Here is a 15,367-nt window from a genome sequence, read left to right as displayed (position 1 = left end):
TTTTCACACGGGCGTATGTTTTTTTTCAGAGCTCATCCCAAGAGGACATAGGGACGTGTGTCTACCCCTGTGAACGGCCTTGTGATGGTCACACACTCGTAGGTAATTTCCATACAGGCGTGTGTAATTTCCACACACCCGTGTGAAACTCTGCAGAGACTTCTCTTCCATCACGAGAGCATACAGGGGCTTGTGAGTACCCCTGTGAGCATCTACATACCCGTGTGGAATTTCCACAGGGGTGTGTGGAACACTTAGCTATTTATCTCGGGAGAACAGAGAAGCCACAGGGGTGTGTGGGTGCCCATGTGGGTCGGCACACGGGTGTGGGGAATTTTCACACGCCCGTGTGGATACATTCAGAGCCAACTTGAGCTATCCCGAGAGCACACAGGGGCGTGTGTCTGTCCCTATAATGCTCCCCTATGGAGTCACACTAGCATGGGTAATTTCCACACGCGTGTGGATGCACAGAACACCAAGAGGTGTGGGTTTTCTTTAAAATCTACTCGCACCTCTTCATCTTTTCACTTCCAGACACTCAGAAAATGCATCTTTCACTCTCTCGACCCTTCACCGTCGATTTATAGAGGTTTTTAGTGTGCTTTCCGGCTGTATTCAAGTTTTTATAATCTCATTTCATCGGCAAGCCCCCTTTTTCCTCTTTTCTTCACCAATATTGATATATTTAGCTTAAACTGGTGAAGGTTGTTTCAATTTCATGATTAACTTGATGGTGCATGTTTCAGAGTGATTTTAGAATGAATTTGTGATGGATTTTCAGGAGTTTTGCATAGTGGTCGTGTGGTTTTCAAGCCCCGTGGATCTACATGGGCGAGTGGAATTTCCACAAGACCATGTGGATTTTTGTATTATTGATTTTTTGAGTTTATTTGATCGATTCATTTTTCAATTCTTGCAGATATGGCTCCCAGAACAAAGAAAGTAGCCGGAAAGCTTCCACGTGAGACTTCTCTTGAGCTAGAGCAGTTAGAGTTTGCAAGTCCCGAGTACCAGTCTCGATTTGAGCGACTGTCAAAGCTCAAGTTCGGTCAGACGAGGTTTCCTCATAAGTGCTTATGCATTAGAGATACGAAATATTCTTTTCTTATATTGAGTATTAATTTTCTCATATTTTATTGCTTATGGATGTGTATTTACTATTCATAGCTCACAGAAATTGAATTCCTGGAAATTCACACAGGCGTGTGGAAATTCCACATGCCCGTGTGGATGCCTGATTCCAGAACTATTTAAGTCATGATTTCAAACATTTTGAATGATCTTTTTCTCATCTTTCCCACATCTTTGGAGGCGCTCATAGCTAGGGTTTGAAGAGGGAACCTTTGGAGAAAATGATGATACTCTACAAGACCATCGATACGGACTACAAGGGGGTTTTACTTATAGATTGCATGCTTTTGCATTCAATTCCATTATTGATTGTATTTTACTCCATGGAGAGCTAAACCCCTAGTGGGTGTTTGAACTTCTAAACCTTACCATGATTTTGTTTCATTGACCTTATATTATGTTTCTTTAATTGATGTTTTTAATTGAGTTCCAATCTCGAATGCTTGTTGAGTTGATTTTCCCTTAGAGCAACACTAGGGTTGAGAATCCATCTTGGTAATCTTTGTGGATCAATGACACACCATGACGGCTAGACAAAGCAAGGTTAGAGAGGGTCGAGAGGATGAGTTGAGAGGTAGTAGAACATCCCTTTTTCCCTATGGTGTGATTTATCCTACCTTCATGTTTTAAGAGTTCTTTGTGGTCACAATAGAGTGAAGCGCTAAGAGATGAACTCCGCTGGGGCTTAGTTGTGCAAGCAACAAAGTGAAGCATTGAAGTAATCATTAGTACTGGGGCTTAATTGTGATTAGGTGTCTTTCGCTTGGTCCAAAGGGTTAGATGTATATTAAGGAATAGGGTTTATCACTTGGAGTAACTAGAGGTTCTTGCAACCCACACAATGTGAGGCGTCAAGGGTACTCCTTTCCACTGGGGCGTAGTGTAGGGTTAGTCACGGTTGACCTTAGGTTTGGGACCATGTGTTTTACGATTTCCATGACTCAGTAAACATCAGTTAGGAGACATAATGGTTGGTCTTGAATTTGAAACAATAGTCATAGGAAGAGCAATATCTAGGTACTCCACTTTCTATCGATTGCCTCTCCTATTATTCTCGTGTGTCTTTTTCTTATTTTCTTTTATTTCTGTTTGCATTGATATTGTTCACACCGCTCTTGAATCATCTTCATCACAGTTAAATAGCAATTCTTGTGTTTTTAATCACAATTCCCTGTTGATATGACTAACCACTCACTAGGGTACTTTATTACTTCGACAACCCGTGCACTTGCGGTACATGCACGCAAGGGGTGTGTCAAGTTTTTGGCACTGTTGCCGGGGAATAGGCATTTTGGAAACAATTTGCACTTAGCTATTTTAGCTATTCATCACTTGTTCTATTTCACACTTTCTTATTCTTTTATCGTTCTAATTTTTTTTTTCTTTCTTTGATTGAAGATCTAGGTTATGACCTGAGGAAACCCTTCCACATTGGTTGAAAGTGATCCTGAACTTGAACAAACACTTCATAGAAGGTGTAAAGGACCTATACAAGAATAGAATAATCCAACTGAAATAGAGGTAGCAGCCCAGAATTTTGAGTTGAAGCCGGCTTTCATTCAACTGGTTTAATAGTCTGCACAATTTAATGGGTTAGCCGATGTAGACATAAACAATCATATTGAGAATTTTCTTGAAGTGTGCAACATGTTGAAGATCAGTGGGGTTTTTGATGACGCAATTCACCTGAGAGCTTTCCAATTCTCATTGAAAGGAAGAGCCAAATAGTGGCTCTATTCATTGCCAAGAGCTTCCATCACAACATGGAACGAAATGGTCGAAGCTTTCCTTGCAAGGTACTTTCCTCTGAGAAAATTGGTAAATCTTCATAATGAGATACTTTATTTGTTCAGATGGAGCATGAATCTTTATTTGAAACTTGGGAGCGATTAAAGGACCTCTTGCGGAACTGTCCACAACACGGGTTCCCTGAATGGATGGTCATTCATACATTTTATAACTAGTTGAACTCAAGCACCAAACAACTTCTTGATGCCGTCGCGGGAGGAACAATGGGAAACAAAACCCCCGAAGATGCCCAACAATTAATTGAAGAGATGGGTTTGAATAGCTACCAATGGAATACAAGAGAAAAGAAGAAAGTGGCTGGCCTCCATGAGATTGATGCGGTTACATCGTTGGCGGCCCAAGTTAAGTCGTTGTGCAAGAAGTTAGACACTCTAACTTCTCCTAGACTGGGGACCGTGATGAGTTGCACTGGATGTGAGGGAGGACATACTCCATCCGATTGTCTAATTGCTATTGGTGGTACATCCTCAGTGGAACAACCTAATTGCACAAAAGAACACCGAATACACAATATGAGACATAAACCATGGTAACAATGATGCTCAATGCATGTAAAACATATATAAAAATATGTCTACTCAAGCACTTATCTAACTCCCCCACACTTAAGCCTTTGCTTGTGCTCAAGCAAAATTAAACATTAAACTCATAGAAAGAAAAGAGAAGTGCTTGGCCTTAGGTTCACCAAGAGGGTACAAGAATATAAATTATAAAGTTATGGAGAAAATCAAACACTAGACAAAACAACCAATGCTGTAGCAAACAATCCAATCAAAAATGAATATGATGAAGTCCAAATGCGTGCGTGTGTGTGTGTGTGTGTGTGTGTGTGTGTGTGTGTGAAAAACTCATCTAATGTCAACACTATGTCCACTACAAAGTTCTTATTAATGCGGGACTTATTTATAAACAAAAAGAATAGGTAGTAGCTTCACACAATCCTCTAAGGTAGCCCTTTCCCAAGATGCCTCCTGAGTGGCTTTCACACTTTCGAGGTGGTAGCTCTTTCTACCAAGGGTGGTAGCTTTCACACAGGCCATGAGATAGCTATTTCTCTCATTAGGGCATAACAAGTATCCGACTTATGAGAGTAGCTTCATACATCGTGGGTGGTAGCTCTTTCCACCCAATATGTACAAACAACAAACAAATTCCAAATTTGTTTTTCAATTTTTAAGATTTTTTTCGAATAAAACTAGCACACTAGGGTCCCAAAAAAATAATGAACTAGAGTTTTCATAGGTCTAATTTGTGAGAAAAGTGTACAAAGGGCAATCGGACAAAAATATTCAAGGAAATTGGATAAAAGCTAGAGCATGATAAAATCTAAGGTTTACAACCTCCAAAAACTAAGAATTAAACTCTTAACCCTAGGTGAACCTTCACTGGCAACAAGAGCATGCTAATGAAAACAAAATTAAAAGTCATGTACAAGGTGAACCCTCCCCCACACTTAACATGTACATTGTCATCAATGTATGCATGTAAGCACAATAAACATAGTGTCAATCAAGGATCTCTAGAATACGATCAAGTCACTCCAGGATCCGCACCTGGTTCTCAAGGATGGTAGCAACGGCAGCCTCGAGTCGAGCCAGACTCTCGTGAACTTGAGGAGAAGATGACTCAGGATTGGCTGACGCTACCGGTGTTACCTCGGTGACCATGGGCTCGGCTGCAGGTGGTGCCTCTGCACCATTAGCAGGCTCCTCCTCGTCCTCAAATGAAGACTCAACTAATGCATATCCCCCTGAGCCAGTACACCTCACAATTACAATCAAATGGAGAGTGACCAGTCCCAATGATGATGGGCTACTAATCCTTTCCTCGCCTCTAACCGAGCGGATCAGACCGATCTTGAACATGAGATGAGTAATGTAGGGCCCCATAAATAGTGCTCCTAACCATAAGTACTCACTCTAGTGACGGAGATAATCAGTAATGACATATCCCAAATGGAGGAGAACTCCTTGTGACATGGAGTGGAGATATAAAAGATCGGTCCTGCGAATTGAGCATGTACCATCTCCACGTCCAGTCACTGACTAGCTAAGAATAGCATGAATATACTTGTGTACCGATCGTGTGAGCAAAGAGGCATTCGACTGACCTGGGACATAATGATGGGCGTTGCATAAATCATGGAAAACCTGGCTCGGAGTGTGATCAGGACGGTAATCACTGAGGAGCTCTGTGTACTCGATAGTATTAGCATAATCTTGATCATGCAACCTAAGATATATTGACAACGCCCCTTGCGTGTGACCCACAAGTGCATGGGTTTGTCGAAGTAATAAATCCCAAGTGAAAGGGGTATCGTATCCACAGGGAGTAGGGAATAAAAATACTAAAATTGCTACTTAACCAAGCAAAGATGAATAATAATTGTGTTGATAAAGTGTAATGTAAGCAGAAACAAAAGAAACAAGAATGTGAGGCCCAAGTAAGTGAGAGGAAAGGCATTCAATAGAAGTGGGGTACTCGGACATTGCCCCCCTAGGACTAATGTTTAAAGTACAAGAACTACTATTATGCTTCCTAACTAATGCTTAAGAAGTCATGGAAATCCTGAAGCACACGGTCCCAAACCTAAGGTCAACGGTGACTAACTCTACACTATATCTCGGCATTGAAATCACTCATTCTCAACACCTCACACTATGCACAGTTGTATGGAGATCTTGGGATTCCATCTGATAAACCTTATTCCTATGTGTAGATCTCACCCTTTGGTCCAGGCGAAAGACCCCTAGTGCCAATTAAGCCCCAGATTCTAAAATCATATCAACGCTTCACTCTGTTGTTCACACAATTAAGCCCCAGCGGAGTTCATCCTTTACTTCTTCACTCTATTGTAACTACAAAGAACTCTAGGAATTGGAGGTAGGATAAATCACACCATAGGAAAGAGGGGACGCTCTGCTACCTCTCGACTCACCCTCTCAACCCTCTCCAATCTAGCTTTGTCTAACCCTCATAGCGTGCCTCCCATCCACAAAGGTTACCAAGATGAAATCTCAACCCTAGTGTCACTCTAAGGGAGAAATCATTCAACAAACATTCAAGATTGAAATTGAATTAAAAACATCTATTAAGGAAGGCATAATAAAAGGTCAAAGAAACATTACCATCCTAGGGTTTACAAAATCCAAGTATCCACTAGGGGGTTTAGCTCTCCATTGAGCAAGATACAACCAATAATGGAATCAAAAGTAAAAACAAGTAATCCATAAGAAAACCCCCTCAGTAGTCATGTCAATGGTCTTGTGGAGTAGCCTCGTCTTCTCCAAAGGTCCCCTTGTTTGGCCTAGGGCACAGCTCGCCGAATTGATGCCGACGAAAGCTCCCATAATAATCTTCTTCCAAGCGAAGCGTGGTGTCAAATCCGTAGAACTACTCCAAAGACTTGCCAAAGCCCCTTTAAACCCTAGCCGACGGCCTCTCAAATGATGGAAAAAAGTTAGAGAAATGGGTGAAAGATTTCTCCCAAAATCGGGCTGAACCGCGGCTTAAATTGGACTAGAATCGGGCATCTACACGCCCTTTGGATTTTTCACATAGGCCTATGGAATTTCCACACATGCATGGGGAATTTCCACACGCCCGTGTGGATTATCTGTGACAAGGTCTCCTTGCGTATATCCTGCAAGTCCACGGGTTTGTCGAAGTAATAATCCCAGGTGAGCGGGTATCGAATCCACAGGGAATAGGGAATAAAAATACTTAATTTGATTCTTAGCTATGTGAAAGATCAATGATAATAAGTGTGATAATGATTCAATTCTCAACAATAAAAGCAACAAGTAAGAGAGAAAAAGTAAAGAAGGGGGTAAGGCAATCGATAAAGATGGGGTACCCAGATAATGCTCCACCTAGGATAATTGTTTCAAGTGCAAGAACCCTCTATTATGCTTCCTAATCGATGCAATGGTAAGTCGTGGAAATCCTTAATTACATAGTCCCAAATCTAAGGTCAACTATGCCTAACTCTATACATGTCCCGGAGGAGAAATCGAACAATCTCAACACCTCGCACTCGCATAGGGTTGCAATGAGCTCTAGGGATTCTAAGTGATAAATCTCTTCCTAATTATAGACCTAACCCTTTGGTCCAGGTGGAAGGTCCCTAACCACAATTAAGCCCTAGATACTAAGATCACCTCAACGCTTCACTCTGTTGCACACGCAACTTAGCCCCAGCGGAAGTTCATCCCTTAGACCATTCACTCTATTATAGCCGCAAAGAACTCGAGGAACGGAGGTAGAATCTATCACACTGGAGGGGAAAGGGGACGCTCCTGTACCTCTCGACTCACCCACTCAACCCTCTCCAACCTAGCTTTGTCTAACGCTCATGGTGTGTCACTCACTCACAAGGTTACCAACAAGAACTCTCAACCCTAGTGTCACTCTAGGGGAAATATTCATTCAATCAAGCATTCAAGGTTGGAACTCACAATAAACATCAATTTATTGAAAGCATAATAAAGAGGTTCAAAGAAACAAATACATCCTAGGGTTCGCAATACCCGAGTACCCACTAGGGGTTTAGCTCTCCATGGAGCTAATTACAATCAAAGAAATAGAATGTAAAAGCAATGAATGCATAAAGAAACCCCCTCGATGGTCGTGTCGTTGGTCTTGTGGAGAGTCCTCTACTCGTCGCAAGGGATCCTTTGTCCGGCCTAGGATACACCTCGCCGGATCGGTGCCGATGAAAGCTCTCCCAATAACCTTCTTCCAAACGACGCGCGATGTTGGAGCCATAGAACCTCTCCAAAAACCTAGCTAATACACCTCAAAACCCTAGCCGAAGCCCTCTCGCAAGTTGGGGAAAAGATGGAGAAAAGAATACCAAAATCGGGGCTAAATCGGCTTTAAATAGGGCTGGAATCGGGCGACTACACGGGCGTGGATGCTCCACGCGCCCGTGCGGAATTTCCATACGGGCGTGGATAATTTCCACACGCCCGTGTGGATTATCTGTTTCTCTGGTTTCTCGGCCGGCTGTGAACATTGCTGCTACAGTACATCCTACAATGTTGCTACAGTGCTCTACTACAGATTCGCCCTAAATAGCTTCCCAATTCCATACTTTCATCAGGGTAACGCAAACGGGCACAAGTTCACGTCGTGGGTCACTTGCTTCTTCAATGACGGATAAGTTGATGGAGATCTTGTTCTATGTGCATAAGTCAGAATGCTTGAGTGTGACTGCCCTTGTGCCCCTCCAAATGGTTGTGCAAACTCAGATACGGGAAGGTTGGCACACACTCTAGCATCTCACATCTACCTATGTCTTCGCGTTTGAACCTTAGCAGGATTTCCTCCAAAATCGGTGCATTGTGATCCACATTGGCTTCTTTCCTTCATAATTGGTTTCACAACCCTACTTGCATAAAATTAACATAAAAACACACATATTAATGTAAAAACCCGAGAAAAGTAATGCTCAACATAAGGAAAGAATGCTTCGTATTCATATCACACAAGCACTTATCAATCTGTAACCCTGATTTTCTGCCGGCTGTGAACAGTAACTACTACAATATATTACTATAGTGATTTACTACTGTAACCTGCTACAGTACTCAGTCAAAACACTCCCAATTCCATATTATCCATCAAGGAAACATAAATGGGCACACGTTTATGCCTTAGATCGCAACTCTTCTTCAATCAAATGCCTCATTGGTGAAGATCTTCCTATCAATGCACAAGTCGAGAGATGCAAATGTGATTGCCTTCATGCCCCTCGAACTTATTGTAATGACTTGAATACATGGAGGTTGGCACACATTCATGTATCTTAGAGCCCAATCTATGTCTTCGCTTTTGTTCCTTCCAAGATTCCACCAAATAGTGCATTCACGATCTACTTTTGTCTTTTTTTCTGAATACTTAACTTCACAACCCTACATGTGCGAAAGAACACTAACACACACGTATTAGCTCTTAAAATTGATAAAAGTAATGATCATCATAAGGAAAAAACACTGCACATTTTTAACACACTTCGTATTCTTAATACGAAAAATCAATGCTCTAGCTAAAAACTTGAATAAAAAAGGACAACAAACCTGACATCGTGTAGGTGTGTGTGAACTCACTCAAGTAAACCCAAAGTATACTCCATAAAGGTTTTAAGTACAAGGGACTTATTTATCTACAAGCATAACAAAGCAAAAGGATGGTAGTAGCTTCACACATCCTCTAAGGTAGCCCTTTCCGAAGTGGCCGCTAAGGTGGCTTTCACACTTTCGAGGTGGTAGCTCTTTCTACCGGGGTGGTAGCTTTCACTCATCCCATGAGATAGCTCCTTCTCTCATTAGGGCATAACTAGTATCCAACTTATGAGATTAGCTTCATACTTCATAAGTGGTAGCTATTTCCACCCCAAATACACAACTAAACAATCTATTTTTTCTTTTCTTTTCTTTTTTTTTTTAGCAAAATAGAACAAGAAACAAAACTAATTAGTCCCTTAAACATCGAACTTGAGTTTCCAAAAGAATTTCATGAGTGAGTGGTGCACAAATATCAATCGGGCAAAAATTCCTAGAAATTCAAGTAAAAACTAGAGCATGAGAACATTCAATGTTAAAACTTCTCCTAAATTCAATAATACAAACATTGCAACTAAGGTGAACCACCATTGGCTACGTGATCATGTATGTCAATCAAAACTTGTGTAAAAGACATGTGCAAAGTGAACTCCCCCCCACACTTAAGATGTACATTGCCCTCAATATACACATGCAAGCACAATAGAAAGTATAGCAATCAAGCGAATATGTGGGAGTGGGCAATTGAAACAATACTCCCTTAACTCTTAATGTTGCGTTTGATGGAGCTAAATCCTTAGGAGTAAAGTTCTAAGGGGTTTAGTGAAGCTCAGTAAAAATAAAACAACTCGAGTACATAAAGATAAATTAATGAAATATAACTCGAGACAAAAATAAAAGATAAACTTAGAAGGAAGATCCTTTTTGAGTATACCAGTCGAAAAGATAGTACTAAAACTAAAAGATGAAAAATATAAACACAAAGTAAAGCAAAGATGCATCAAGCGTCGGTGTCCTCTATGATCGGCTCTACTATTGCAACTAAATCAATTGGTGCTGGTGGATCAACTAGTGCTGGGACCAATGATGGTGGTGTTGGAGATGCTAAAGGGGTCCGAGGTTTCATAACAAATAGTGACGTCTCATCTCGCTCTAATAACTGTTGTAGAATGGCATGATGGGACATCACCTCCTCCTGGTTCGTTACTTGTAGTGCATGAACCTCAGTCAAATCACTCTGGAGTACCCCCACAACACTCTCGAGCCTCTTAAAATGATCATGAGCTTGAGGTGGAGAGAAAATGCGCACTGGAGGTGGCTCCTGCGCTGGGGAAGGCACATCTGCATCCATCGGCATAGGCTGAGGATCCTCTGTAGTATCATCTCCTCCCTCTGCTACCTCTAGGGTAGGTACAACCAATATATACACCCCAGGACTGTGTCTGTGCACCAATCCCATCAATCTCAGTGTCTCAATGCTCAAGGGGCAGGTACAATTGCCTTCTCAGCTCCCCGAATCGTGTCCAGTAGACCCATCCCCAAGATGAGTCTCGTGATGTATGGGCCTGAGAAAATTGCTCCTACCCTGGTGTACTACACCTGATGCCTTATGTACTCAGCTACAATGTGTCCCAGATGGATCGGTGTGCTCTGAACCATCGAACAGAGATAGAGAAGCTCCTGCCGGCTCAGGACACTGGTACTGTCACCACTGGCTATGGACACTCCTGCCGGCTCATAATAGCATGCAAGTATCGATATGTAGGTCGAGAAAGGCACGTGGCCTTGGACACCCCTTGCTCATACTGGCCCTGACCGCATAACACTCTATATGTTCTCTGCAGGGTCAAAGTTCCAGGATAATCTGTCAGCAACTGAGCATACTCCTCAGTACCTATGAATGCCTTCTTATACAATCCCAACCGGATCAAAAAATGTGCCACGCTCATGCTGTAGTGATCCCCCAATGCTCTAAACTGTATAGCGTCGACACTGCTAAATCTATCATAAGAACGGTCAAACTCGAATGATGATAGTACCTCGAGGGTAAGCACACGGATGGTAGGCTCTCTAATCATCATTAACTTTCTCCAACTTCCCACTGAGATGAGATCCTCTACCTCATCCGCCAACTCATCTCCCTGTTGTATATATCGCAATATGCTCATATCTAGGAAGTGAGTCTGTACGAACCTAAGCCTCGACAATCGCTCAAACCGAGCCTAGTGCTCAGGAATAGCGAACTCTATGCGTTCTATCTTAGGGGACTGCTCTCTGGGATGTTGGCCGGCCGCAATCTTCATCCTAGGTGCCATATCTGCATGAATTAAAAAGAAATCGATCGAATTGGCTCATGGGATTAGTGCTGTAGAAGTCCACACCGTCGTGTGGAAATTCCACACGCCCTTGTGGATCCAGGGGACGTTAAAACTGCATGGCCGCATGCTAAAACTCCAAAAATAAATCTTAGAATTATTTCTAAACTCTTTCTAATAATACAATAGCCATCTAATTGTAGAAATGATGCAACATTTACCATTCTAATTAAATAAAATCCAATATGACGAAGAAAAGAGAGAATTAAGGGTTACCGACGAGATGAAGTTAAAAACTTTGAATTTAGCAGGAAAAATCTAGTAAACCTCTCTAAATTAACGGTGCGAGGTCGGGAGAAGGGTTAGGAATGTTATCAGAGTAACTGGGAGTGTGAGAATGAAGAAGAACGAAAGAATTATAAAGAAAACCCACAGCTCTTGCATTTCTGTACATTCACACGGGCCTGTGGAAATTACTTACGCTTGTGTGACTCCACAGGAGAGACCCACAGGGGCAGATGTACACCCCTGTGTGCTCAAAGGATAACACTCAATGCTTTAAAATGTAACCACACGGGCGTGCGGAAATTACCCACACCCATGTTCCCGATCCATAGGAGCAGACCCACTCTCCTGTGGCTTCTCTGTCTATTTAAGAAAATTCCCTAAGTGTTTTACAAGCTTGTACAGAAATTCCACTTAGGTGTGGACCTTCACAGGACCAGCTCACAGGAGCACTCACACTCTCCTATGTGTTCTCAGGATGGAAGAGAGCTCTTCTGCAAAGATCCACATGGGCGTGCAGAAATTACCCACGCCCGTGTGTTTGTCACAGGGTCATCCACAAGGGCGAGTCCAAGTCCTTGTGTCTTCTCGAGAAAAATCTCTAAGTCTCTGCAGGATGACACACGCCTGTGTGGAAATTACCGATGGGAGTGGACCATCACAAGGTCATTCACAGGGGCGAGTCTACGCCCATGTGTCCTCTCTGGATGAGCTCGCAGTAGAGACCCACGACAGTGTGGAAACTCCACATAGCAAAGCATTTTCTTTGGACACCTTAGAAACCTATGCAGGCTCTACAGAAAACTCTTGAACATATTAATACACTCAGAGCATACCTTATCATGCAAAATATACCAGGGAAAAACACGAAAAAAAAACTTACTCAAACGATCAACAACTTCACCATAAACATTTAAGCACATGATAATACCAAAATATCCGTGAGAAAATCATAGCAATAGCATCTAAAAGTCAAGACATCAACACTTAATGCCTTATTCATGCAAACACTAAACTAAAAACTAGGAAAACAGTAAAAACTTGGGTTGCCTACCAAGAAGCGCTTGTTTAACGTCACTTAGCATGACGTACCTTGTCTTACCTAATGGGGGCTCATAGATGAAGATTCCCCTCTTAACCATGACTTGTAAGCATGATGAACATAGCCTTTTCAAGGTAGAGGGAGAGTTGTCAAGCTTCCTACCACTTAAGTGTTCGTCATCCTTGTTCCATTCTTGCGCATCCCCAACAGTCTTGGGGTGTTTCTTGTGGCGTCTCCCCACTCTCTTCATTTTCTGGAGCATCTTCTTCACGATCGCAGGAATAGATGGTACCTTTTCCCCTAGACCAAATATCATCACCTATTAGTTCTCCATTTCTTGGTCTAGCAACCCCTCGTACGGGTCTAGATTCAATATTTCCTGCACAAATTCATTGATTAGTTCATCAGTAGTGTCAAGAAAATAAGGAGTATCATCAAAGTCGAGAGAATATCGCATAACTTCGGCTAGGCGGTAGGTCAAATTGTCATCACCAACCCTCAGTGTCAACTCCCCTCCATCCATGTCGATAAGTGCCTTGGAAGTGCACAAGAAAGGCCTCCCAAGTATCAAAGGAACATCTGCATCCTCATCGACGTCCAACACTATGAATTCTATAGGAAATATGTACTTGTCCACCTTGACAAGCACATCTTTAATGATGCCCCTCCGATGTCTCACCGTTCGGTCTGCCAATTGTAATGTCATCCGAGTAGGCCTAGGCTCTCCTAAGCTTAGCTTCTGAAAGAATGAGTATGACATTACATTGATACCATCCCCTGAATCCGCCAATGCCATTTCTTTACCTAAATTACCTATGTTACATGGGATGATGAAGCTTTTGGGGTCTTTCTTCTTGTTCGGCATATTCTTTTGCAACACCGCCGAACAAGAGGTATCTAGGATCACTGATGCACTCTCTTCCAACTTCCTCTTGTTGGTCAAAAGATCTTTCAAGAACTTAGCATACTGAGTCATTTGAGACAACTCCTCCACAAAAAGAATGTTGATGTGCTATTTCTTGAATAGACTGAAGAACTTCTTGTATTGCTCATCATTTTGGTCGTTCTTGAATCTTGAAGGGTAAGGGATTCTTGGCTTGTAGGGTGAGGGTTCCACCTTTTTCTCTTTGTTGGCACTCTCCTCAACTTCTATTACTATGGGTGCTTCAACATTAGTCTTCTCACTTGGAAGCCTACCCTCGACCTAAAGACCAATTCTCAAAGTGATCACCTTCACACGTTCTCTCGTGGTTGTCTCGGTGTTACTCGGCAAGCATCCTTGTGGTCTTTCCGATATAAACTTTGCAATTTTCCCCACTTGATTTTCAAGATTGTGCAATGTGGCGGTATGGTTGGGAAGTGTAGCCTCGACTAATTAGAACCATGTATCCGATGATTGCACAAATCTAGTCAAGGCTTTCTCTAAGTCGGTCATCCAGGTTTCCAAGCCTGAAACTCTATTCTCCATATTCGGGACTTATTGTTGTTGAAAATCCGGTGGCGCTATGGTCTTTTGCTACCCTTGGTTACTTTATGAGAAATTGGGGTGGTTCTTTCGCCCTTGGTTGTAGGTGTTGCTATAAGGATTACCTTGTACCATTCGCGAATTGCCCACAAAGTCTACATGTTCAGTCGGGGCTGAAGTAGCAATTGAAATAGGACAATCAGACGGCATATGTGAACCCCCACAACCATCATAACTCGTGATCGTGGCCACCCTCGGTGAAGTTAATGTATCCAATTTCTTACTCAATGCCTCTACTTGGGTTGCTAAGGATGTAACCATATCAGTTTTATGGAGTCTGGCCACTTTCTTTTTTTCCCTTGCATTCCTTTGGTAACTATTCATGTCCATTTCCTCTACCAACTATTAGTCTTCTTCACGGATCTTGTTCCCCATTTTACCTCCTGCGGTGGCATTTAGAAATTGTCTCGTACTTGGATTCAACCTGTTGTAAAAAGTTTGAATGATCATCCATTCTGGGAAACCATGATGTGAGCACTTCTGTAAGAGGTACTTGAATCGCTCCCATGTCTCAAACAAGGATTCAAGCTCCATCTGAACAAACAATGATATTTCATTACGAAGTTTTGCAGATTTCCCCGGAGGAAAGTACCTTACAAGAAAAGCTTCAACCATTTCATTCCATGTCATGATGGATGCTCGTGGTAAAGAATGTAGCCACTGCTTTGCTCTTCCTTTTAGAGAGAATGGGAAAGCTCTTAATCTTATAGCATCATCCATAACACTATTAATCTTCATCATGTCACAAACTTCCAAGAAGTTTTCAATATGGTTGTTTGGATCCTCATCGGCCAAACCATTGAACTGCACTGACTGTTGTATCATTTGGATGAATGCTGGCTTTCGCACAAAGTTTGGAGCTGTAATCAGGGGCCGCACAATGCTAGATTATGTCCCCAATACTGATGGTCTAGCGTAATCAGAATGTGTTCTCTGTTGTTCATTCTATTCTGCCATGTTATAAGACCCTTCAACTTCCACTTCAGCTAGATTCAACGGTTCTTGCACAGGTTCTTTACCCTTTCTTCTGAGTATACATTCAAGTTCAGGATTACCTTTAATTAATATCGAAGGGTTCCCTAGGGTCATAACCTGGAGCTGCACCAAAATAAAGAAAATAAATCAGAATGATGATAGAATAAGAAGATGTGAAGTAGAATGAATGATGAATGGCTAAATAAGAAAGTGGAAA

At 42.1% G+C, this 15,367-nt stretch overlaps 2 non-coding genes across 2 annotated transcripts; one reads left to right on the top strand and one right to left on the bottom strand.

The window, feature by feature from the left end:
• Positions 1 to 2,955: 2,955 nt before the first annotated feature.
• LOC120278317 lies at positions 2,956 to 3,061 on the bottom strand. The gene has a single exon (XR_005541653.1). It is a non-coding gene; the product is annotated as a small nucleolar RNA R71 (small nucleolar RNA).
• An 11,574-nt stretch (positions 3,062 to 14,635) lies between these two features.
• On the top strand, positions 14,636 to 14,742 carry LOC120278358. The gene has a single exon (XR_005541690.1). It is a non-coding gene; the product is annotated as a small nucleolar RNA R71 (small nucleolar RNA).
• The last annotated feature ends 625 nt before the right edge of the window (positions 14,743 to 15,367 follow it).

The sequence above is a fragment of the Dioscorea cayenensis genome, chromosome 15 (assembly GCF_009730915.1).
Source record: "Dioscorea cayenensis subsp. rotundata cultivar TDr96_F1 chromosome 15, TDr96_F1_v2_PseudoChromosome.rev07_lg8_w22 25.fasta, whole genome shotgun sequence".
Taxonomy (NCBI): Eukaryota; Viridiplantae; Streptophyta; class Magnoliopsida; order Dioscoreales; family Dioscoreaceae; genus Dioscorea; species Dioscorea cayenensis.
Note: the sequence above shows the minus strand (reverse complement) of the source record. Positions and strands in the feature narration are given on the sequence as shown.